At 43.1% G+C, this 25,164-nt stretch overlaps 1 pseudogene across 1 annotated transcript; it reads right to left on the reverse strand.

Moving 5' to 3' along the window:
• Positions 1-131: 131 nt before the first annotated feature.
• On the reverse strand, positions 132-24,621 carry LOC311236508 (eosinophil peroxidase-like; annotated as a pseudogene). Its single transcript has 13 exons — positions 24,581-24,621; positions 24,101-24,285; positions 23,075-23,228; positions 22,111-22,240; positions 19,738-19,938; positions 18,993-19,353; positions 15,885-16,045; positions 14,214-14,347; positions 13,439-13,563; positions 10,027-10,197; positions 8,715-8,952; positions 552-752; positions 132-511 (listed from the first exon to the last, which is right to left on the reverse strand). The product of its transcript is annotated as an eosinophil peroxidase-like (transcript).
• Positions 24,622-25,164: the final 543 nt, after the last annotated feature.

The following is a 25,164-nucleotide window of genomic DNA, read 5'->3' on the forward strand; positions in this document are numbered from 1 at the left end:
CATGTTACTTTGACACAACATCGGCTCAAGTCAAACAACGAGAGGCGTTTGTTCAAATGTTACATAGTTCATAATTCATCTTGCGTTCGGCTTGCAAGTGGCGTACGGCTGACGCCCCCGCGGCGTGGCTCCTAGACTGTGAAAAGCAGATCGCAGTCATTGGTCAAGCCGTTACCGCCGAAGTTAGCCACCAGCCAGACCTTGTCGTCCTTGTTGAGCTGGATGAGAGCGCCCCCCGCTGGCCGCGACGTAGCCGTTCTGCCGCGAGGTGAAGGAGTGCAGCGCCAGCTTCCCATTGTTGCCGCAGGTCTATGTTGCCGTTGTTCTGGTAGATGGAGCAGGAGAACTCGAACTCGTAGACCCCCGGCTGGTCACGGGTGAACACCCCCGACTGGATGTTGTAGATGACGTTACGGAAGTTGTTCCGTCCTCTCCATCGTCGTCTTCATCTTGTTCAATAGGAAATGACAGTGAGAGATCAGTATCTGGGGGGGGGGGGGGTGTTGACCGTCTTTAGTGACATAATTCATAAAGGGTTTAAAGACATCCACTCACCATTGTCCTTCCACGGACTGAGGTCGAAAGCAGGGATGTCTTTGCACTTTGCGAAAGTACGTCTGGGACGGTACTGGAAGGGTCTCCCTGGCACCTCCGTGATCCCGGTGTTGTCACAGATGATGCGGGCCAGGGAGGTAGTCCTCAGGGACTCTCTCTGGTCATCAGTGAAGACTCCGTCGTTCTCCCACCACAGCCTGACAGGGAGAACATGTTCAAATACCAGCGCAGTGTAGCCCCTTTCGTGACTGTGATGCACGCCAACAAGGTTTGGCCGAGTGGATCCACAGTCCCTTGCTCCTCAATGGCAAACCAACCTAGATTTACCCTGAATGACTGGTTCTAACCGAACCGTTCGTTATAAAAGTATCAGAGAAATTTCAAAAGGTACTCACAGTTGCACGAGGGTTTCGAACAGACAAACGTTAGCTTGGCGTTGCTAATAAACATTTTAAATCATTTTTATAAACTGGTCAACACTGCTCAAAACGGCTTCATTTCCGGCATCAGGCAGCTAAAGCCGTTTTGAGCAGTGTTGACCAGTTTATAAAAAATATTTAAAATGTTTATTAGCAACTCCAAGCTTTCAACCCCTAACGTTTGTTCGAAACCCTCGCGCAGTGAGGGTACAAGTGTGGCAAGTGGGCATATATGAACTGTACACATTCTATATACATTAATCTATATCTGCATCCATACCCATTACCTACTCATATTAGTTAAACCACTGGCTAGTATGGTTTATTATCATAGTGTATTCATACTTGTACCACTGTATATAATACTGTACATACAGTAGCTTAGTATACTTAGTCCGTAGCTTCATCATATACTGTATACTCCACATATTCACTTGTTATACTGCTACTTTGCACTCTGTAGATGGACTGAGGTCAAAAGCAGGGATGTCTTCACACTCATCTTGTGTAAAACCATCAGTAGGCATATCTATGGGCATCTATAATACATGCCAGTCAGTGATCTCATCACAGGTTCCTCCGTGGTTCGTCTGGACCACTGCGCTCTGAACAAGTGTGTCAACCGCTCTACAACAGCTTCTAGGATCATTGTAGACTAGGGGTGTAAAGGTACACATATCCGTACCGAACCGTTTCAGTGTGTACCGTACCGGAACGGCTGTGTACCGTACCGAACGAATACAACGGTATGTTAACCACTAACGACCGGCTGTTTCTTTCACAATCTAATATTATTATTTTCTTTACAAGTCTATTATTAATTTCAATATAGAATATTCGTCGACAGCCCTACAAGTACAATTAGTTACTGCACACTACATCACCCCTGAGTGGAACATGGAAAGCCAAACTTTCCCCTACTGTACCGAAAACCCTTACCGAACCTTGACTTCAAAACCGAGGTACGTACCGATCATTTGTTTTAGTGTACCGTTACACCCCTATTGTAGACTGATTGGTGAACTAAAAGGCTCAGACTATAGAGTTGGAATTATTGCCTTTTTTTTGGCCAAAAGCGAAATCCTTTAATTTCGCCCCGGGGGACATTGACAATATCCTCGTCCCCGGTGACAACATGACTAGTGAAACTCAACCAGTGGGTTTGAACACCAACGAGATGAAGTTCAACCTTCTCCACACCCACAAGAAAGAAGCTCGACTCGAGTCTCACACAAAGACATTGGGGATCTTACCGGCCCGGTAGTATTCGCTCAGAGGCCTGAGGGTAGATCTGGAACCGACCATCGGGAGAGAGAATCAAGAATTGCCAAAAATGGTGAGATACTCAACCACTGCTCAAAAGACTTGATGTTGCTCATCATCAGACACACCAAAGATGAGCTACCCGCAGTAAAATCCTCAATTGAACAGCAGCTTGAGGAAACTAAGGCCGCCTGCAACACCGACTACGAAGCCCTTGTCCAAGACATCAGGGCCCAGATAACCAAATATAAACTATATACAGTATACTGGAGCTGAAACTCTCCAAATTCAGAAGGGATACCACCGACTACAAGAACGACTGCACCCCCGCCCCACGAAAACCCATCCACCCAGCGACTGGTCGCGTGTATCCTTTCCGCAACGGAATTCGGTTTCCTGGTTCCTCTGATTGGCCGCGACCCCCACGTGACCCGCCGGGTCATTTACTGTACATTGGAGGGGGTTGGGTTATGACATTTACAGGGGCCAGTTTCGAATTGCAGTCTCCCGTAGGTGTTCTTTGAGTGGTTTTGAAAGTGGGTAGTGATTCACATTCCTTTACAGCTTTGGGTAGGGCGTTCCACATTGATGTGGCATAATTGTGAAACGTGTTTAGTCCCTTGTTTGAGCCGAATCTGGGTTTAACATGATTTGTGGAGCTCCCTCTGGTGTTGTGATCGTGGCTGACCTTTGGGAAGTATTTTGACATGTACATGGGTACCTTGGTCGTGTAGTGCATCTTGTAGACCAGGCCCATTGCAAGTTGCTGTACTCTGTCGTCTACTCTAAGCCATCCTAAGTTATCAAAAGTGGGCAGGGGTGAGGTGGGTTCTAGGAGTAAGGTCAAGCAGTAGTCTGACCAGTTTGTTTTGAGATGTTTGTAATTTTGTTTTTAGCGCCTTTGAGGTGCAAGCATAGTCGTAGTACCCTTGAATGAGTGCTCCTGCCAGAGTCTTCAGGGTATTCTTGTTTACCAGAGAGGAGATCCGGTCAAAACCAATTGCTTTTAGCTCAATCAGAATGGAGTGATTGACAGTGTCGAAGGCCTTTTGTAGGTCCAGCATGACCATGCCGCAGTATTTGCCCGCATCCACCTCTTGTTTGATGTGGTCGTTCAAATAGAGAAGCCATGAGTCAGTGGAGTGGGATGTTCTGAAGCCAGATTGGAATTCGTAGATTAGATTTTTTTCCGCTAGGTACTTTTCGACCTGTTCGTAGACAAATGTTTCCATGACTTTGGAGGTAAGAATAGAAACAGGGCGGTAGTTTCCTGGGTCTAACTTGCTGCCCTTTTTGTGCAGAGGGGTCACCCTCGCAATTTTGAAGTCCTTGGGGACGTGTCCCTGTTTTATGGAGAGGTTTATTATGCGTGTGATGACTGGGGTGATGGCGGCTGCTGAGTCTGAGGAATTTGGAGGGGATGTTGTCATGGCCAGTGGCCTTGTTAGGTTGGAGGGCGCTCAGTTTTTTGAGTACCTCATCTGTTGTTACCATTTCCAGCTTGAAGTCGTCCTTGCGGACCCCTAGGTTTTTGTAGTAAGCTACTATGTGTTCTACCCCATAATGCTCTGAGTGGGAGGGTAGTTTGTTTACCAGTGTTGTGGCTATGTTTGTGAAGAAAATTTTTAAGTAATTGGCTACATCCAGCTCGTCTGTGATGAGCGTGTTGTCCGTCTTTATGTTTATGTTTGAGAATCTGGTTTTAAGTTTTTTACTGCAGCCTAGTTGATTATTGAGTACTTTCCAAAGTTCACATGGTTTGTTTTTGTTCCTCAGTTGTCATTGATGAAATTCTTTTTTGCAGTTTTGATCATGGAGTTTAAATCATTTCTTAGTCTGTTTCTTTCCAGTTTGCGTTCAGTCACATGGGCTTGGAGTTCACTGCTCGTGCTTTTGGTAAGCGTTGACTGAATTTTAGCATTTTTTGTCTCTGGTTTTCATAGCGGCCAGTATTTCGGAGTGCATCCACGGCTCAGCGCGATTTTTTTACTCTGATGGTTCTTAGGGGGGCCATGTCGTTCCAAGCCATGTTTCTTCAACCAGTGTACCATTGAGTTCATCTGACCAGTCCAGACTCTCCAGTTAACAGATCCCAGTGTTAAAGTGTTCAGACGCACTTTCAACCCTATGGTCAACAATCACTCTATTAATGCCTTTTGCAGACTGGTAGAGGATGAAGTTGAGAATCAGTTTGTGGAAAGAGAACAACTGATTAATAGCAAAAGAAAAAACGTATCTCAAACCGAAAAAAAGGCAATATCACCATTAACACTTTGAGTGCCACTCACAGCTTTTCTATTTTTTTTTATTAGCGATCTGAAATCATATTGCATCACGTAAGCCTACCGTTGGAGATCCAGGGACCGCCGGCGCTCAGATGTGAAAAAGCGCCCCCTATCGTCTCCCAGATGGTAAATCACCCTTTTGGAATGGACTCAATGAAAGTGTGGGAGAACGGATTTCTGACTCCACATTTTACTTCTCACTGATGCAGCCGGGGTCTACCAGAGTTCATTCTGGAGCCTCTGAGCCGCGCGGATCATTCGTTATATTGTACACACGATGGATCAATACATTTATCGATTTTTTCTAATGGCGATCGGAAATTGGAATAAACCATTTGGATACCATCTGACCTCAGGTAAGGAATCTATGTTATCAGTGTTAGGATAATCACTCGTTTTCACTGATATATAAGCCGTTTATGTGATATGGCTGTTTTGACTGTAAAAGCCATGAGGAAATAAGTGCAGCGATTATCAGCGCACGGCACGAGCGCACACATACTATCGATCATCTAGCGTTTATTTGAAAACGATTCATAAATAGGCAGACAAATGACAACATTCTGGAATATTCCAGTAAAAGGAGATTATCATAGGCATGGGTTGTTTTTCCCCGGAAAACGGGTGATTTTCAAAATGCTATCAAACGGAAATGAAGCGATAAAAATACAATCTGCCTTGCCAATGTTGACTGGAAAATGAGTCTTTGATAAGCGACGGGCAGATTAGACACAGCCATAATTTAAATATAATTTAAAACATAGATTAGGCGATATTAACGTTAACATTGGCCGTGGATGGTGGCATTCAACGGGGTAAACAGGAAAACACGGCCCGGCACTGAAAGTGTTAAGGCTTGTGACAAAGGCGGTGGAATCTCTATAATGGATACATCTAGATACAGTGAAAAAAATCAAAGAGATGTTGACTGACACCAAATATTATAAGAGAACTTTACTGAATGCCAGGAATAACTACAACCTAGAATTGAAACAGATAATCAAAAGAGCTGAAGAAAATAAATTAGTCACTGGATGAGTTCCCTATCACACCTGTCATCTATGGTTTAGCCAAGGTGCACAAATGTCCAAATGACCCTCCACTCCGACCAATAATCTCAGGGAGAGGCTCCCTCACAGAGAATGCCTCTAGGTTTGTAGACTATCACATCCAACCACTAGTTTGGAAACTTCCCTCGTATATAAAAGATAACTCTGACTTTCTATCTGAACTAGATTTAGTCAAAAATATTGGTGACAGTGATATTCAAATATTGGTGACAGTGATATTCTCGTAACCCTAGACGTTACTTCGTTATATTCCAACATTAACCATACCTTTGGTCTAGAAGCTTTGAACCATTTCCTAGGTAAACACCCAGACCAAACACCTCCACATGAATTTATCATGGAACTGATGAGATTTACACTGAATAGAAATTTATTTCTGTTTGAAAATACCTATTACCAACAGGAATATGGGTCTGCTATGGGATCCCCATCCGCTTATGCGTGTTTATTTATGGGAACGTTTGAAGATGGCCTTCATTTACAACAATACGTTATATAGACCCCATATCAAATACTTTGTTCGATTTATCGATGATATTTTCATGGTCTGGTTAGGGAACGAGGTAGAACTGTCATCATTCTTGTCCTATTTAAACTCTTGTGTAGAATCCATCACTTTCAGCATGGAAAATAGCCGAGAATACATTAACTTCCTAGATGTAAAACTAACTAAAGTTAATAACCTAATCGCCACAACCATCTACAGAAAACCAATGGATAAAAACAATCTCCTACCGTTTTCTAGTCACCACCCCGGTGCCTTTAAAGAAAAGCCTGCCTGTAAGTCAATTATACAGACTCAAGCATATATGTAGCTCTCAGGAGGAGTTCCACTCCCAAAGTGAAAGGATGTTGAGAAGATTTGATGAAAAGGGCTACTACCCAAAGCAGTGTCTTAACTCCGCCATGGCCACTGTAAATCAAATTGGAAGAAAATAACTATTCCGTAAGAAAGAAACAGAACATCAGGCACCATTAATTATGTCCTTACTTATGATCCATTTAGTTCCGTTATTAAGTCCACAGTCATGAAACACTGGCACATTCTATCATCAGATAGAACCTTAAATGACCGCTTCCAACACCTTCCACGCATAAAAGGGCTACCAACCTGAAGGACCGCCTAGTTAGAGCGGACTCTTATTCAAGGCCAGAGGCTTTTATTTATGGAAGCTTCCCATGTAGAGCATGCACATCTTGCAGCCACATGATCAAAACAAACATTTCACGACTCCCACACCGGGAAGAATTACAAGATCATATCGCTAATAACATGTAATTCCACACGCATAATATATTTATTATTCTGCCCATGTCAAAAATACTATATCGGACAGACATCCCGCAAATAAAAAATAAGATTGAACGAACACAGAAGCAATATAAAGCGGGCCGACATTAATTCCCCTGTGGCACGACATTTTAACGAAATGGATCATAAAATCAATGACCTCAAGTGCATAGGTCTAGAGATGGTTTTTCTTAAGGGGAGACACTGCAGGTGAATAGGGTAAATTTTTTTACTAATAGATATCACAATGAAACTTCCCCAGTTGATTACTTATATTAAGACAAGACTTTTTTGTATTACAAGTTTTCTGAAATTGTATGTTTAAATATGCAAATGAGGCATGATCTACTTAAATATGCACTAATTTGCATATAATTCCAGGACAGAAATCTGAACATTGGATAAAGCCATTTTCAAAATTATAGTTTCATTTTGTTGACATATTAGAGCCAAAGGTTATTACAGAGGGGATTTTGGATATCTCTTTTTATCACTCCATAAATCAGAAAACACTCCATTCAGTAAATTTTTATGGTAAAATTCCATATTTCGCCATGTTTTTAGGAATAAAATGTGATATAAATCATGGTATGAATGAGATATCAACAAACCCTTCTGTAAATACCTTCAGAACATAGATATGAATAGAACTGGAAGGTTTGGTGTATGTGAGTGCTACTGAAGTGGAGATTTCTGGCTCAGAGTATGAGGGAAAACTCTTAAAACTCATTTTTGGGAAAATGCCTTCAAAGTTCTGTATTGTAAAATGCCATATTTTTTTTTTTAAACAGATATTTACAAACACAATACCTAATCAAACCATTAGTAATAGACAACCTAAACACATGCCTGATAACTGAATAATAATAATGATGTTATTGAACTGAACAGAACTACACACACGCTACAAACAGTGTAGTACCCCCTAATAGGCAAAAAAGATTTGAATAGATATCACTATGAAACTTTCCCAATTTGTTATGTACATATAAACTAAGAAAAAATGTATTGCAAGTTTTCTGAAATTTATGTTTATATATGCAAATGAGGCACTTCCCCATTAAATATGTGCACATTTATGGATGCAATAAAGCAAAATTATGTAAAATAAACAACTAAATGTGTGTTATTGACGTTTTATTGTCACTAGTTTCATAGAAGACATGTTTAGGAAGCAAAATATAACAAAATCTCAAAATCAACAAAAAAAGTATATTTGACTATTCACCTGCAGTGTCTCGCCTTAATAGAAGGGGTGGTAACCATGAACAACTTCTTTTACAGCGGGAATGTGTATGGATTCATCGGCTCAAATCTATGTATCCATCTGGGATGAATGAAGAGTTCAATTTGGCTCCATTCCTTTAGGTGAAAGCGATCTACTCTAAACAAAAACTAGTACACTGATTAATGAACGGTCTAACAACCCGATACCCCCAATGTACTGTTTTTTTCTTCCATACAGATTTGTAAATATTGTATTGTAATATGTATCGTTTCATACATAGCCATTATATGCATTCATGTGATACTGTGATGATATCAATCTAGCCCTGCTAATTACTGATCATGACGTCAACCTAGCCCATTTGCTGATTGCGGATTGTTACCACCTGCATGTTGTCAAGTACAGCCTAGTTAAGGTTTGTTTGTCACAACTATCATTGCACACTGATGAAGGCCGGATGGCTGAAAACGTTTTGTGCGTTATACAACTTGTGCATATTAAGATAAAATAAAAAAACAACGACTTTCCTCGAGTGCGGTCCCTAATCCATTTTTGTAACTTTTTTTTGGTTGCTCATCACCAGTTGGCCTTTTCTCCACTTACCTGTCTCCCAGGCGGATGTTCTTGAACTGGGTGGAAATGAGGCAGGCAAACAATGGCCCCACTCTGCCTCCAGCGACGAAGGGCTCAGCCACGCCGCCCAGCCACACATCAATGTTGTCGGGAGTGCCGTAGAGGTCCAGCAGATTACTGGCCAGTTCAGTGTTGTTCATAACTTCAGTCAGCTCCTCCAAGCACTGGGGTTGTGACAGTCCACAGAACTCACGCCACTTGTTGTAGCCTACACGAGGAGCGGGTAGCAGATGAGAGTCAGACAGTTATTCTACGTTTGTGAAGGTAGTTCGTACTTTGAAATATGGGTTCTCCTCAAATATGGCGGCTGACCGAGTGTGTCTGACTCCCACCTAAATGGCACAGACTACAACACATCACTCCATACGTACCTTATGTGTATACTGCACCCGTGTATACGTATACTTACTCATAGTATATATTTAGAGTCTAGTGTTTATTGCAAACATATTTATTGAACGCATAATATAACCGATGAGGCATACAGACCCTCATTTGCACCTCGATCACACGGCCTACTTGCTCACGTGCGTATATTCAGAGTTAAATTGTATCGTTTACACTGCTTATTTAAACTTTTTCTACTGTACTATAATTTTATTGACTATATTTATGTCTTTCTACCATTACCATGCCCATACCTCCCCCCCCCCCATGCTGCCATGCCTGAATTTCCCTCAAGGGGATGAATAAAGGAATAACTTAGATCAGGGGTTCCCAAACTTTTCAGGCCGGGGCCCAGAAAATAAGGAGTCAGAGAGCCGCGGCCCAATGCACATCGTCAGGCTTTTTTTTTGCCAGGCGACCGATTTTTTAAGCCAAATATCACTTCAATCCTATTAAGTTAGTTCAAGTTAGTTATTCATTTATATGTGCTATTTATGAGAGGGCTAACTTGTTGCAAAATAATGATAATAATAATAGCCTCATTAAAATACTATTGTTGCTTCGGTTGTTTTCAGCGTTTTATGTGCATAATCTGTTATTTAGTTTGAAATGTTCATTGAAATAAGTAGATTTTTCGTTTTTGTTTATTTATTAAGTTAATATAAAACCATATAGTCACATTTTAGAATAGAATTTTAGAATACAACTAGAAACACTGTCCTGGCCTGCTTCTAAGTTCAGTGGCCTGACAAGAAAAAAAAAATTGGATTTATCTTTTTTTGGAAATCATCTCGCGGCCCTCCCGTGGCTGCTCGCGGCCCACCTTTGGGTCGCGACCCCGACTTTGGGAACCACTGACTTAGATCGTAGTTACAGAAGGGAATGAAGGCCATACCTGGGAGTCCGTGGTCTCGGCCTCTCTGCAGGTTGAGAGCGGCCAGGTCCAAGGCCAGTCTGCTGGAGAACTCAAACAGCCGGTCCCTCAGCTCATCGTTCATCATCTCGCTCTGTGTGTTGAGCTTGGCCTTCCGACCCACCATCCCCCTCAGGATGGGGTCCAGACCACCTGTGGAGGAGCACCAGAAACCATGTCCGTTAGCCATGTAACCACTGCCACTGTGGGAGGAATCCACAAAGGGTTTGCGTGGCTTTTTCCCGACACGCAACACAGGACGAGCAACGGGTGCAATTAAAAAAATGGACAGGGACCTAGCTACATCACCAACACTAATAAATTACACGCCAGCAAGAACACTGCGATCATCAGCTGCTGGACTACTAGAGACTCCCAGAAACAGTCAAAAGAGGATCGGTAATGCAGCCTTTATCAACTATGCCCCAAAACTGTGGAACAAACTACCCCAAAAACATCAGGGAAGCAAACTCGCTAGACATCTTCAAAAGACAGCTTAAAACCCATCTCTTTGCTCAGGCATTTCAATGATTATTGCTAGATCCAAATGTGAAACACTGTGATTTACCATACCTTGCTATGCTCGCTCATGCCTGTATTTTTTATGTCCGTTCTATTTTATAATTTTTTGACTATTTTTAAACAGAATCATTTTAAACTATTTTTATTATTTGAGTTACTGAAAACTGTAAGCGGAGAGCCTATTGGGATGCTAGATCCTAATGTGAAACACTGATTTACCATACCTTGCTACCAGTCTATCTTTTTTATGCCCGCTTATGCCTGTATTTTTTACTGTTGTGAAGCACTTTGAACTGCAACCTCTGTATGAGAAGTGCTATACAAATAAAGTTATTATTATTATTAATTAGCACGTATTTAAATGAGGCAATATGGTCAGAACATGTCCCCTTACTATGCAAATGAGCCTCGTCCAAAGTCGCGCCCAATCCACAAAGCCCGGCGCAAATTGCACCGAGCAGTTAACGCGACGCAACTACCATCTTCAGACATGGTGGTAACTAAGCGCAAAGCCCTAAGTGCTATGAAGGGGCATCATGCCAGCATCACAGGTGATTATGGCAGTGGTAATTATTGGCATACTCAGGCCTCGTAATGCCAGGCATGCCCTTGAAAGAATATTTCGAAGGAGAATATCACCTTTTTTATTTAAAGGGGACATGCGTTGCTATTCCTAGCACTATTTGGGCAACGTTACACAATTCCTGTGAGTCTATCGAAGACATCTGTACGTTTCTTTTCAAAAAAATGCATTGTTTTATATTTCTAATCAAGTACTCAAAACCATCATTTTTCAGCCTCAAGATTTCAGGCTGTTATGGCCTGGCTCCGCCCATAAGCACTTTGAGTGACAGTCGAAGTCCACACAGTCTGCGACTGGTAGACGGAGAGAGATAGAGAGAGAGAGGGGGGGGGGTGGGAGTTAGAGAGAGAAAACAGACAGGCCGTTATTGATAAGGCCCCCCTCTCCCTCTTCCTTTCTTTTTTTCCCTCTCGGGTGTGCCGACTGCAGTTTGTGGGGGGGGCCTCCCTTCCTCCCTCTTCCTTTATTTTTTTCTCTCCCGTTCAGGGGGTGTGCCGTAGATTGTGGGCGGGCATTAGCTACAACCACAGAGCCAATCACATCACTGTCCGCTACCCAGAGCCTGAGTGACGTCACTCAGGCCTTCAAATCAGGATAGCCTAATTTACTGGAGCAGGAAATGGTCTGAGCTGAATCAGAGCAATCCGCCAAATATGGTATTTGGACACTAAAACACATTGATACTAACTCCTATTACTATAATACAATGCTGGAGACTGAAAAATGACATTTAAACTTTTTTTTCTTTGACTGTGAATAACACTATGCTCAAATTGACCAGAAAAATCTAAGCTAATTAATAGATGGAAGATTATTAAACGGAAGGTTTTGTAGATACAGTACTGCATTCTGCCATCCGGACACATGCAATTTGAAATATGATTATAGAATATCAGGCATAAAATGGTTATGCGATTAATTAATTACAAATCCTGTAATAATTTAGATAATTTTTTTTGGATCATTCCATTTGGGCTGTGGGGGGTGCTTCATGTCTGATTTGAGTTCAAGTTCAAATCAGACATTAAGCACCCCCCACAGCCCAAATGGAATGATACATTTTTTTAATCCAGTCGACTATCAGCAGATTTTGGCCAATGAAAGTAGACTATACAAATCCTTAGTCGGGGACAGGCCTAGTGCACAGCATCTAGATCTGCCAACTTCATATAAACACTGCACAGCATCTAGATCTGCCAACTTCATATAAACACTGTTCACAGCATCTAGATCTGCCAACTTCATATACATTTCATATAAACACTGTTCACAGCATCTAGATCTGCCAACTTCATATAAACACTGTTCACAGCATCTAGATCTGCCAACTTCATATACATTTCATATAAACACTGTTCACAGCATCTAGATCTGCCAACTTCATATACATTTCATATAAACACTGTTCACAGCATCTAGATCTGCCAACTTCATATACATTTCATATAAACACTGTTCACAGCATCTAGATCTGCCAACTTCATATACATTTCATATAAACACTGTTCACAGCATCTAGATCTGCCAACTTCATATACATTTCATGTAAACACTGTGCACAGCATCTAGATCTGCCAACTTCATATACATTTCATGTAAACACTGTGCACAGCATCTAGATCCAACAACTTCATATACGTTCCATAGTAGTGGGGCGGCTTTGGCTCAGGGGTAGAGCGGGTCGTCCAATGATCGAAGGGTCGGTGGTTCGAATCCCGCTCAAGCCCATGCCCATCCCATTGCCGTTGTGTCCTTGGGCAAGACACTTAACCTACTTGCCTCGTATGAATGTGTATGCATGTTGGTGGTGCCTCAGGGCAGCTCTGGCTGCAATTGTAGCTTACCACCACCGGTATGACTGTGTATGAACAAATAATGGACTCTGTGAAGCGCTCTGGGTGTCATGAAGAGCGCTATTGTAAAAGCGCTATATAAATGCACCATTTACCATTTTAAGAGTAGGTAAGGGATATGTACAGATATAGATATAGTATCTACAGATACGTAAAAAGGATTGTGTGCAGTTATGTACAGACAGGTGGCTAGAATTGATTGAATGATCCTTTTTTTGTCATCGTACAGGTACAACAAAATAAAAATGCAAACCCTAGGTGCCAAGACACAATAAACGATGATATAAAAACAAGCAACGAGACAAATTTTAAAAAGTATACATAAAAATAAATAAGAGTAAACTAAGCATATAGATGCACTATATTATTGCACGATTTCGCTCATATTGCACGGTAGCTATTCGGCGTATATGCGGTGGAAAACGCGTGACTATACCTTCGAAGACGATTCTCCAGGGTGTGAAGAAGGCCGTGTGGAGCAGCGCGCTGGGGAACCGGGGGTGCTCGTGGTACCGCTCGTCCAGGCGGAAGACGAAGGGCTGGACCATCAGGTGGGCGAACCTGTAGGTAGAGCCATATGAAATCAGTTTTATTTTTTTCCAAATTCCATTTAATTTTTTTCCAAATTCCGTTTTAATATTTCAGAATTCTGTATTTTGCTTAGTACGCTCATTTTACCATCAGAAATAGTGTCTAATAAGTGGGAATGAATAAATTTCCACAATTTAATAAGATATAACAGTCCATTTAATAGGGCTGTCTTAAATACTTCGAAGCTTCGTTCGATGGGATTCGAATATGAAAAATAAATTTTGATTATTTAAAAAAAATTATAATAATTATATATATTTTTGCAAAATCAACTCTGCCTCTCTTTGTTAACTACAACAAGCAATGCTGTTTGTTATTTAAGATGAGGTCGGACTCGGCACTGACAGATTTGTGTTCATTGTGCTGCTTTTATAAAGCCTCAAATGAAGGCTTACAATATTTCATGAAAGCAAAGTGTTTCGTTTGTCTAAGATTTTAAAATGTTTAAACGTTACAGCACTGACAAAGTTGAAGTGATGTACAAGTCCCACAACATAAAAAAAAAAGTAAAAATATATATTATTTTTTTTATTTATTTTTTTATAGTCGATTCCATTTTTATTGCTCAATTCCGCGATTCCGTCCGCGATTCCGTGATCGCGGATTCCATATGGCTCTACCTGTAGGCGGCCGTGGCGAACACGTTGGCGATGCTGGGGTCCACGTCCTGGTCGTAGCCGGGGTAGTTGGACAGCTCGCTGGCCATGAAGTCGGGGCCAAAGACGTAGGGCAAGTAGTCCCTGAAAGTGACGACCTGAGAAAGTAGAGGAACGGGTTGAATTTTTGCGTGCGGAGACGTCACACTAGATTCGCTTAGGTCAGTGGTTCCCAAAGTCGGGGTCGCGACCCAAAGATGGGCCGCGAGACGATTTTCAAAAAAAAAAATAATAATTTTGTCAGGCCACTGAACTTAGAAGCAGGCCAGGACAGTGTTTCTAGTTGTATTCTAAAATTATATTATATTGTATTCTAAAATGTGACTATATGGTTTTATATTAACTTAATAAATAAACAAAAACGAAAAATCTACTTATTTCAACGAACATTTCAAACTAAATAACAGATTATGCACATAAAATGCTGAAAACAACCGAAGCAACAATAGTATTTTAATGAGGCTATTATTATTATCATTATTATTTTGCAACAAGTTAGCCCTCTCATAAATAGCACATATAAATGAATAACTAACTTGAACTAACTTAATAGGATTGAAGTGATATTTGGCTTAAAAAATCGGTCGCATGGCAAAAAATAAAATAAAAAAAAAAGCCTGACGATGTGCATTGGGCCGCGGCTCTCTGACGCCTTATTTTCTGGGTCCTGGCCTGAAAAGTTTGGGAACCCCTGGCTTAGGTAACATTAGATTCAAAAGTACAGTACAACGAAAAGAGGTTTGACATCCAAACCTGAGAGCAAATGGGTAGAGTGCAATAGTAATATACAATGTACTGGTGATCAGATGTATGTACAGAGTTGTAATATTAATATGTACAGTGATACAGGTATAAAGACAGTATGGTAGTAATTCATACTGGCCAGCAGCGTAACTATTAAGAGTAGGTAAGGGATATGTACAGATGTAGGTATAGTATCTACATGTAAAAAGGATTACATGCAGGTATGTACAGATATATATAAATGGTATAATATATACAGCATTATTATACATGCCATCATACAGAGTATATGGTTCCCAAAGTCGGGGTCGCGACCCAAAGGTGGGCCGCGAGCAGCCACGGGAGGGCTGCGAGATGATTAAAAAAATAAAATCTCTTTTTTTTTTGTCAGGTCACTGAACTTAGAAGCAGGCCAGGACAGTGTTTCTAGTTGTATTCTAAAATTCTATTCTAAAATGTGACTATGGTTTTATATTAACTTAATAAATAAAAACGAAAAATCTACTTATTTCAACGAACATTTCAAACTAAATAACAGATTATGCACATAAAATGCTGAAAACAACCGAAGCAACAATAGTATTTTAATGAGGCTATTATTATTATCATTATTATTTTGCAACAAGTTAGCCCTCTCATAAATAGCACATATAAATGAATAACTAACTTAATAGGATTGAAGTGATATTTGGCTTAAAAAATCGGTCGCATGGCAAAAAAATAAATAAAAAAAAAAGCCTGACGATGTGCATTGGGCCGCGGCTCTCTGACGCCTTATTTTCTGGGTCCCGGCCTGAAAAGTTTGGGAACCCCTGGACTATAGTATGAGGTGGGTAGTGAAGATTATCATGCTTACTATGATTACAGTGTAGGGCAGTTGTAGACACTCACCTGGAGATAGGCACCAATGATCTTCCGGGTCTCCAGGTAGAGTCTATCTCCACGCCACATGGGGTTGAGCTCGGCCAGGGCTCGCACCAGGCGGTTGTGCTCACGCAGCATCAGCGTGTGAATCGAGGTCAGCTGAATGTTCTCATTGCACCGCTCATCACCTATGGAGAGAGAGAGAGAGGCAGGGAGGACAGGCCGTGTTTCTTACAGGCGGCAATGTGAGGATAGGTTAGGCTAGTGGTTCCCAAAGTGTGGGGTGCGACCCCCAACATTTTGTGTGGGGCGCAAAAAAAAGATTTTTTTTATTAATTAACCCTTTAATCGCCAAGGACGCCGTAACACGTCATTCTCCGCCATGCGTAATCTGCCAATGACGCCGTAACACGTCACTGAGATCAATATTTCAAAAATCTGTGATGGCAATCATATTTCACCCGCGGAGTCTTGAGATCCCCTGTTGATCTCCTCTCAACTCTCCAACGGTTCAAGAGCGCCATCTGGTGGCTGATCGGCGGATCGCCCAAACAGCAAACCGGAAACTGGTGCTCATCCATATTCGGTCCGGCCACTCGCGGGACTCGACACAATGGATAGTGATCAGTTGCCAATAACTCGATAAACACTATTATACAACCTGGAAATGGATCGCATATTTCAACATCCCATATACGCAATCTTTTTGCTCCACGCTCATCACCCAATGGCCCGAGGAGACTGGGGTAAGTTTCAGCGTTTATTATTACCGTGTTCGATACAAACTGCTCCGATGATCATATCACCCACACTACATGAATCATCTAACGTTGGCCACGGAATTATAAACGACCCCCCCCCCCCCCCCCCATCCGGTCAACATCAGATGATAAGTAGTAACTTCTAGAAGCACGTACATTTGAAATTTTTTATCTGGCGCCGATCGCTATCAAACTGTATTTGATCATCAATATAATGCATTTAGGGCTATAAATCACGTTCTGCAGAATGCTGCAGAAAACGAACACATATTTATACTTAGACCGTATTTTAGTATGAATATGTGAATGAAAAAGTTTAACGTTGCTACATCCTAAACGATAGATAATTGACGTTGAATGGGCCATAGTAATGTCAATTTAGCAATACAATTAAAAAAGTTATAGCCCTGCAAAGAAGGGGAACTTCTCCATAGACAAATAGAGCTGGCGGAGGATGGTATAAGGATGTACATAAGCGTGGCAGAGAAAGGGTTAACCTACTACCAAAACGTATGATTATGTATAGTTACTCAGCGTCATTAGTGCACACACTTCACTCCAGTACTTGTGCACTGAATAAAAACTCACAAATGTACCTACCAACATCCGTCTGGCCACACCCCCATCCGCCACCTATTTCCCGTGGGGAACCGTCTCCCGCAAAGGCTCCCACACCACCTCAGGACAAAGGAGAGACACCATCGGCCTATCAAGCCGAGGCACCCCCTCCTTCATACCCTCGACCAGACCCACCACCCTCGTGACTTGCACGTAGGCGGGGGTGAGGCCCGTGATGTGGGAGACCACCCGTCCCTGACAGACGTAGGCCTCCATTGAGGGAAAAAATGGGCAGACAACACCCGTCTCCCTCACAGGACGACGTTGCCATAAGTGACCTATGAGATCATCAGGGACAGGAGCAGGCAGTGGCACGCCGTTTGCGACTGCCGCCATGAGCCCGGGGAACAAGGCACATGCGTACCTCCCCCCACTGAGCTCGCGTCCCTCACATGCGACAGACTACTGCCCATTGCAGAGCCACTCTCCGATGTGGCTGATAGCAGGGCATCTCGTCGCTGAGTCGGAGGTTCTAACCAGACACCAGAATATGAGGGACCCCAAGGAGAAATATCACCCCCTGCCATTTCGTCCTGAACGGAAGCCGTTGAACAAAAGAACATCTGCTTCTACCATGTAATCCTCCGTTTCCATCAGCCACGGAGAAGCAGACGCACCTTCATCCGGCTCCAGCAACTCCCCGAAACCAGGCCGTTCGCGCCTGCACGCTACCATCCTACGACGGGAGCGAGCAGACGCAAAAAGCTTGAGTCTCAAATCCTCCGCCTCGAGAGGAGCCGGCCGCCCAAAGGCAGACGACCGCTCGGCGGCGGAGGAACCAGAGCAGGAACCAGGCCATCTCACAGGAGACGGCGCACCAGCTCCTCGGAGAGGCAAGCTACCCACCGGACGTCTACCGGGCGCGGATGACGTCCACGACAGCGGCGTAAAACCCGCCCCAAGACGCACGGCAGAGGCGGCAACGGAGAACCGCTGGTGAAGGGTGACGTTGCTAGCGCGACCCCCCGAGGTAAACATTATAGCTTAGCTTTTTTCTTTTGAAAATGTGAACGCTTTTACTCAACTTTCAGCTAATAAACATAGTCAAAGTGATGGTAGACAGGCACTTTCTTGTGGTGAAAGCGAAGAAGGAGGTGTGTATGGCCACACCCCTGCTTATATAGGTGGCGGATGGGGGTGTGGCCAGACGGATGTTGGTAGGTAAAGGTACATTTGTGAGTTTTTATTCAGTACTATAAGTACTGGAGTGAAGTATGTGCACTAATGACGCTGAGCAGAGCTACATGACATGTAACTGATAAACACCAATGTCCACAACATTGACAGTCAGTGTTATTATTTATACAGAGCATTCAGAAGCCTGAATACGTTTTGCCACTTTTGTGGCAAATTATTAGGCAAATTATTATTTGAATGAAAAGAAATCTCCTATCCTACTGTAGGCCTACAACTACATTTTTAATTAGGCCAAATTATTTCACAGTGGCACAGGATCATTTGCCAAGCTTTTGTTCATTTTCAAATAAAATATAAAACTATAATTGTGTCTTATGTTAATCTCGTCTTGTTAGTAGTAGAGGAAATGGCATGTTTGTAGCCTAAAAGTAATTCTAGCCTACATCTAGGTGGGGACCAGGTTACTGTAGGTGGGGCTCAAAAGATATTTCCTAGTACCCAAGTGGGGCCTGATTGAAAAGGTTTGCGAACCACTGGGTCAGGCGGTGACACTCACACATCAAGACATGGGCGTCATGTTCTATTTGCAATGTGTTTCATACGTTTGTTTGTTTCTCACCAGCCAGGAAGCAAGGCACCTCCTCTGCGGTGCGGTTGTTCGTGATGCGGGCCCGGGTGGCACACATGTTGGCGCCCATGTTGCTGAAAGGCAGGAGCTCGCGACCGGCGTCCGTGTACAGGGTATTGACCCTCATGAGGCCCTTGTCGGTGCCGAGGTCACGGAGCGCGCGTGCTTTGACCTCCTCCGCACCGTACAACTGGCCCACGTCAATGAAGGCCGTGATGGAGTTCATCTGCTGACGCATATTACTGCTCCCGAAGACGTAGCCCGTCCTGCCCGAACCGCACGCCGGCGCGGAGCGGAAGAAAGGGATGCACTCGCTCGAGTTCTTGCCAAAGCGTGGATCGTTTTCGGGGATCTATTCCAGGGCGACAGGAATAACAATTGTTAGCTCAAGGTAAATGCTCTGGATCTGCTATAAGTGTCAAGTCTTGTGAGGAAGAGATGTTGCTTTTCATATCCTTGCAGTGGATCTTTCAGATGTTGCTGTATGTGCCAACCTGAATATCAGTCGAGTGCATAATGGTCATTCATTTACACAGTTTATGCCCCTTGCCCATTTTGTAATTAATTTGGGCATAAATAAATAATAATGTGCGTGTGTATGTGTATGTGTGTGCGCATGTGCATGTGTGCAAGCATGCAAGTGTCCAATGCGAGCGAGCATGCATGCATGAGTGTGTGTGTAAGCAATTACATGCATGTATATATTAATTTGCTCGTGTGTTGCTGCGATACTGACCGGGATGGGGAAACAAGGCTCTGTGCGATCGCAGCTCTTGTCACAGTCGATGCCACTGTTGAACGAGCGGATGACGGGGGAGTGGGGGGTGAAAGTCAGGTCATGGTCTGTCCACTGGCCAAAGTTGGTCACCAGGTGGGTGTAGAGGTCGTCACTCGTCACATCTGCCGCTTTCATGACACGATTGGACACTTCCCTCACCTGGAGGAGAGACATGTCGGGAGGGAACACATTAGAGACCGTGATAATGATACCAACCGTTGTGGTCAGGTTCAAGTTTTGTTTGTCATATACATTAGAAGGTACAGTGTAGAAGCAATGCAATGAAATGCATTTCACCCTGGCCCTCTCTCAGCCTTTACAACATATTAGTACAAAAAATAGATAAGCTAACCCGAGAATAATAAATAAAAACAATAGCACAGGGCGGCTGGGTGGCGCAGCGGACATTGCGCTCGTCACCAACACAAGAGACACCGGGTTTGAATCCGGCTGTCGGCGTTGCCCTCCGGCTTGGGCCGGCTGTCATACTGGCTCAATTGGCAGAGTCAGCGGGTGGAAGTCGATGGGTGGTAATCTGGACGTTGTGGACAGCGACTCCTACAGGTCGGTTGGGGGACGCCTGCACAGCAGAGACAGGAAATGGCGGGGGTAGCGTGAGCCTCCCACACGTTACACCTCGCCAATGAGAGTCCGCGCTGGCAGGTGAAAAGATGCGACAGGCTGCCTCGTTGTGTACCGGAGGGGGACACGTGATGCAAGGCTTCTATCCTCCCTACAACCGACCAGTGGCCGTGGGGAGCATATGCGAGCAACGTTCAGGGGAGGGGAGAATTAGAAACAGCGAAATCGGGATGGGAGAAAAATGAGAAAAAGTGGATCAAAAAGAAAATAAAAATAGCACCATATAATAAATAAAAACAATAGCAACGATCGCATCAATGGCATTCTGGTATGCGAACCAGACCATGCAGGTCAGATGGGGTGATACCGTCTCTGCTCCTTTTGGTGTTGGGAATGGCGTCCGGCAGGGGGGGGGGGGGGGGTACTCTCCCCTGCACTCTTAAAATTTCTATATGAATGAACTTTCTGTACAGCTTGGCAGAAAGTAGTAGTGGTTTTCAAGAGCTGCTCAATATCTGTTCCGATTATGGAGTAAGGTATGACGTGAAATACAATGCTAAGAAGAGTGTCATTCTGATTTGCAGGACCAAAAGCGTTAAGGATATTTCTTTTCCTTCTTTTTATCCGTCTGGGCTGGTGCTGGCCGTCTGCTGTAGTTCAAAATATGTCTGCTGTAGTTCAAAATATTTGGGACACATCATCACTGATCAAATTAGTGATGACATGTACCGACAGCGGCGAGTACTGTATGCTCAAGCGAACATGCTGAGGAAAAAGTTCCATTTCTGCTCTGATGGGGTGAAAATGTACCAGTTTAGGGCCTATTGCACTCCTCTCTATACTGCCCCCTTGTGGGTCAAGTTTAAGCAGGCTAGCTTTCATAAGCTTCAGGTTGCTATAATCATTGCCTGAGGATTCTGCCGAGGAAGCCCAGGTGCTGCAGCGCCAGTGAAATGTTTTGTGCTGCTGGAGTTAACTCCTTCATGCTCTGCTGAGACACCTGATGTATAAATGTATCCGTCGCCTGAATGTGTCTCAGAACAGGATCATCCGGTCGCCGACTCAACCTATAGTCTCAGTGACCTCAAGTTCCAGGCTTGTATCTGGAAATATTGGTACAGTGCCCCGTTTTAGAGCTGCTATTGGTTTATGTTTTTATTAGTGCGATGTCATTTGTTGATGTTTTTTTTTTACTCTGTGGACCCTGTGTCTGTTAATAAAGATGATTGATTGAATAAATAACTAATCCACAGCATCCGAGGGGAGATGAGAGAAAAGGCTATACGCTGGGTGACTAGTGTCCTTCATAATCCAGAGTTTCTTCCTGCAGTGGGTAGTGTAAATTACCTGTAACTGTGGTAATCACTTTTATAATTTGTTATGCTGTTTTCACTATCCTGATCAGGTGTTTATGATCCCATGCTGCGACACTGCTGCCAAACCATACACATGGTTCAGACGTACTTCTCAAAACAGGCAAGAAGGTCTGCTAAAGGCGTGAGATAATTTCGCTTGTTTTACGAACGTAAACAAGCTTAAATGGAAATATTTTTGTTGAGAAAAATATGATTTTACATCTTAAATACAAGTTAAAAAGGTATATTTTTTTTACAGTGCAAGTGACAATTAGGTTCCCCCTCTGGGTCAAATTACTGCGAGAAAATACATATAGCATTATTAATACCGTACCCAATTAAGAAAGAATCTAAATACAATGTACAATGTATTTGCCGATATGTTTATGTATACCAGTGGGAGCAGGTTGTTGTTGATTTTCCGGTTGGGGTCCCAGCCCTTTGGCTCCGAGATCCCATCCTGGTACTCCGCAGGTAACCAGCGTGTGAAGGGCGTGTTGGAGGACCCTCGACGAGGGTGTTCCCTGAAGAGGAGAAACCACAGATTTATCTCTTCATCTAAGCATGCTAAACATCTTAACCTTGATGATGATAGGTTTGTATTGTAACTAGGGCTGTCCCCGACTAAGGATTTGGATAGTCTACTTTGAATATTTTATTTTTTTATTTTTTTTCATTCCATTTGGGCTGTGGGGGGTGCTTAATGTCTGAAGGAGTTGACGGAAGGCTCCTTGTCCTCTGCAAAAGCATGCAATTGGTCCACTGATGGATACATCTTGATATTTGTCTAGTCTAGTGTGTTCATTAGACGGGTGAAATCCTCTTTCAGTGCCTCTGTGCCCGTTTTCTTAGGCAGTTAGCCTCTGGTATGCATGCCATTAGCCACGCTTCTAGGCCTCTTTTCTTTTGGAAAGAATGATAAATTATAATATTTTTTTTTGTGCATTAGACTAAGAGGTTGACAGTCTACTACGGCTCCTTTCGGTCGATAATACAGAAGGTTAAGCCTTTCACAACCACACTACAAAAGGTTAACCCTTTCACTACCACACTGCAGACGGTTCAATTATGAATTGAAAATGGGGGACCCTGATGTAACCAAGACGAAAGTCTCTCTGGTCTGCATCCCCTTAACAATTGTATGTATTGAGCTGTACTGTATTGTACCCATTCTGTAATCTGTTAATAAAGTGTTCAATCAATCAATCTGTAGTGTGGTAGTGAAAGGGTTAAAAAGATAAAATAATAATTTCTAAGTACATAAATAAATAGGTCCGACAGGAACGATGGCAATAAAGATGATAAAATAATAATAACCCGACTTGACAGACAGATATGTTGCTAGGCAGCTTCCGCACCTGTTGTTGCAGGCACTGGTGGCAAGGCGGTATTTGTCCACATTGGGCACTGCTTTGTCCACATTGGGCGCTGCTTTGCAGTTAGGAGCATGAGACCTGGCAGAGCAGCCAGTCAGCTCAGCAATGGTCTCCAGGTCCTCCTCAGAGATCAGATCTGAATGGCAGAGGCAGGGGGGAAAAAAAGAATACAGTTAGCTTCTCATTATTATGCACCTGAAAATGCCAGGATAAAAGACTGGAGAACAAATTGATCCCCCTCACTATACTTTTAAGGACCATCACAGAGTTGTTTACACACCTGCAACTGTCACACAGCCTGTGATTCGACTGTTCTGCTTCATGTATGCCCCTTTGTAATTTTATTTGGTCGTTTGATGAGTTTTAATTATTCCCTTAACTCTGTGATGTACCATCCGTCTCGTTTCTATTTATTTAATTTTTTATTTTATTGGCCTATTTCCCTTATATACCCTTCGAGGGGACCTTTTGTCCTCTCGCCAGGCAGTCATTGAAAATAAATTAATCATGGGCGGCTACGTGGCGTAGTGGGCAAGGCGCTCGCCACGAATGACGGAGACGCTGGGCTTGCCTGTTCGAGCCCAGCGCTCCACATTGCTTTCAGTTTAGCTGGTCGTCCGCACTAATACACATTGGCCGTATTAGGGGGTGGGAAACTAATGGGTGGGGATCGGGCGTTGTGGACAGCGACTGCTACAGGTCGGTTGGTGCGCCTGCGCAGTAGAATCAGGAAGTGTCGGGGGCAGCGTGAGCCTGAGAGATCGAGCTGCGCAGGTGAAAAGATGCGACTGCTGTTACCTCAAGTACCGGAGGGGACTTGTGCTATGTATGACTTAGTCCACATTGCAGCCGGCTTGTGGGAGGCAAGAAACAGCGTTCGTGACAGGGGAGGGTTGAATTGGATGATATACGAAATTGGGATGGGAGAAAAATATAGAAAATGGGAGAAAAAGTGGATAAAAATTTGTTTTTAACTGACCTGCCTGGTTAAATAAAAATAGAACAGACCTGTTGCGTTAATGGAGCGCTTGCTTATCTGGCGCCCCAATAGGGACCGCTTCTGGATCAGGTGGATGGCACTCTCCATGTAGTTAGCAGCGCGCACCGCTGTCCGGGTCTGACCAGAAGGCTGCTTCATCAGCCGCAGGATGTCAGAGGGCGTGGCTGCATGCCTCCGCACGCGCGCTAAGCTCCTATGCCGGAAGATAAATTACACCTGGTTGGAGTTTCTCATGCCTTGATATTGTTGGTTTATGTAGACATGTTTGAAGGGTTAAAAATACATATTCATCATAAATCCATACATCAATGGATGTTGTGTAGAAAAGAAATTCAAAAGTAATAAAAAAAATTAAGAAACTTACATTATGTGAAAAGCAAATGGATTACGTTTCCGATTGCAATTTCAATGAGGTAGTTAGTGATCTCTTAACAGATAACATTTGTAAAGTAAGCGCCTCCACCATGTCAGTGGGTTTGTATACTCACTCAGTCCTGGAATATTCATAATCTACGTCCACTCTCGCCATGGCGTCATTCACGGCGCTCTGGATGAAGCCCCGTCTTAAGAGTGCTTCTGCATCTGCATCAACATTTGTTACTTTTCAATCATCACTCACCTGTATCACTCACATACATTCATTATAGTATTACAAAACCTATTCTGAAATGTTGCCACTGAAATTTCACAAGCTTCTCAGTAATAATCCTATCTAATTAATTAGACATAACTTTACCAAGTGATTGCAGTAGGGGTAGGAACACCGATTGCTATTTAATAAGAAATGGACATATGATTCACATTCACTCATTATGCACATAATTATGTCAGTATCTGTGGAAAGATGCCCAATGCATTTGTCATTATGTCACATTGTTATCTTAACAATTAGCCATCTAGCCAACAATTCCTTCAATTAATAACCTCCTGTGATTGGAATTCTTCAGATGAACCATGCAAGTCAGTTTTTAGGTTTAAAACATGCCAACATTTTGGGAAATTAGCTCATCTTCTCCAGAGAGAGATAAGAAGATAGATACCAGTTTCCTCAGCTATCTGGCTGCATGTTAGC

The sequence above is a fragment of the Notolepis coatsorum genome (assembly GCF_963971535.1).
Source record: "Notolepis coatsorum genome assembly, chromosome: 11".
In the NCBI taxonomy this organism is placed as follows: Eukaryota; Metazoa; Chordata; class Actinopteri; order Aulopiformes; family Paralepididae; genus Notolepis; species Notolepis coatsorum.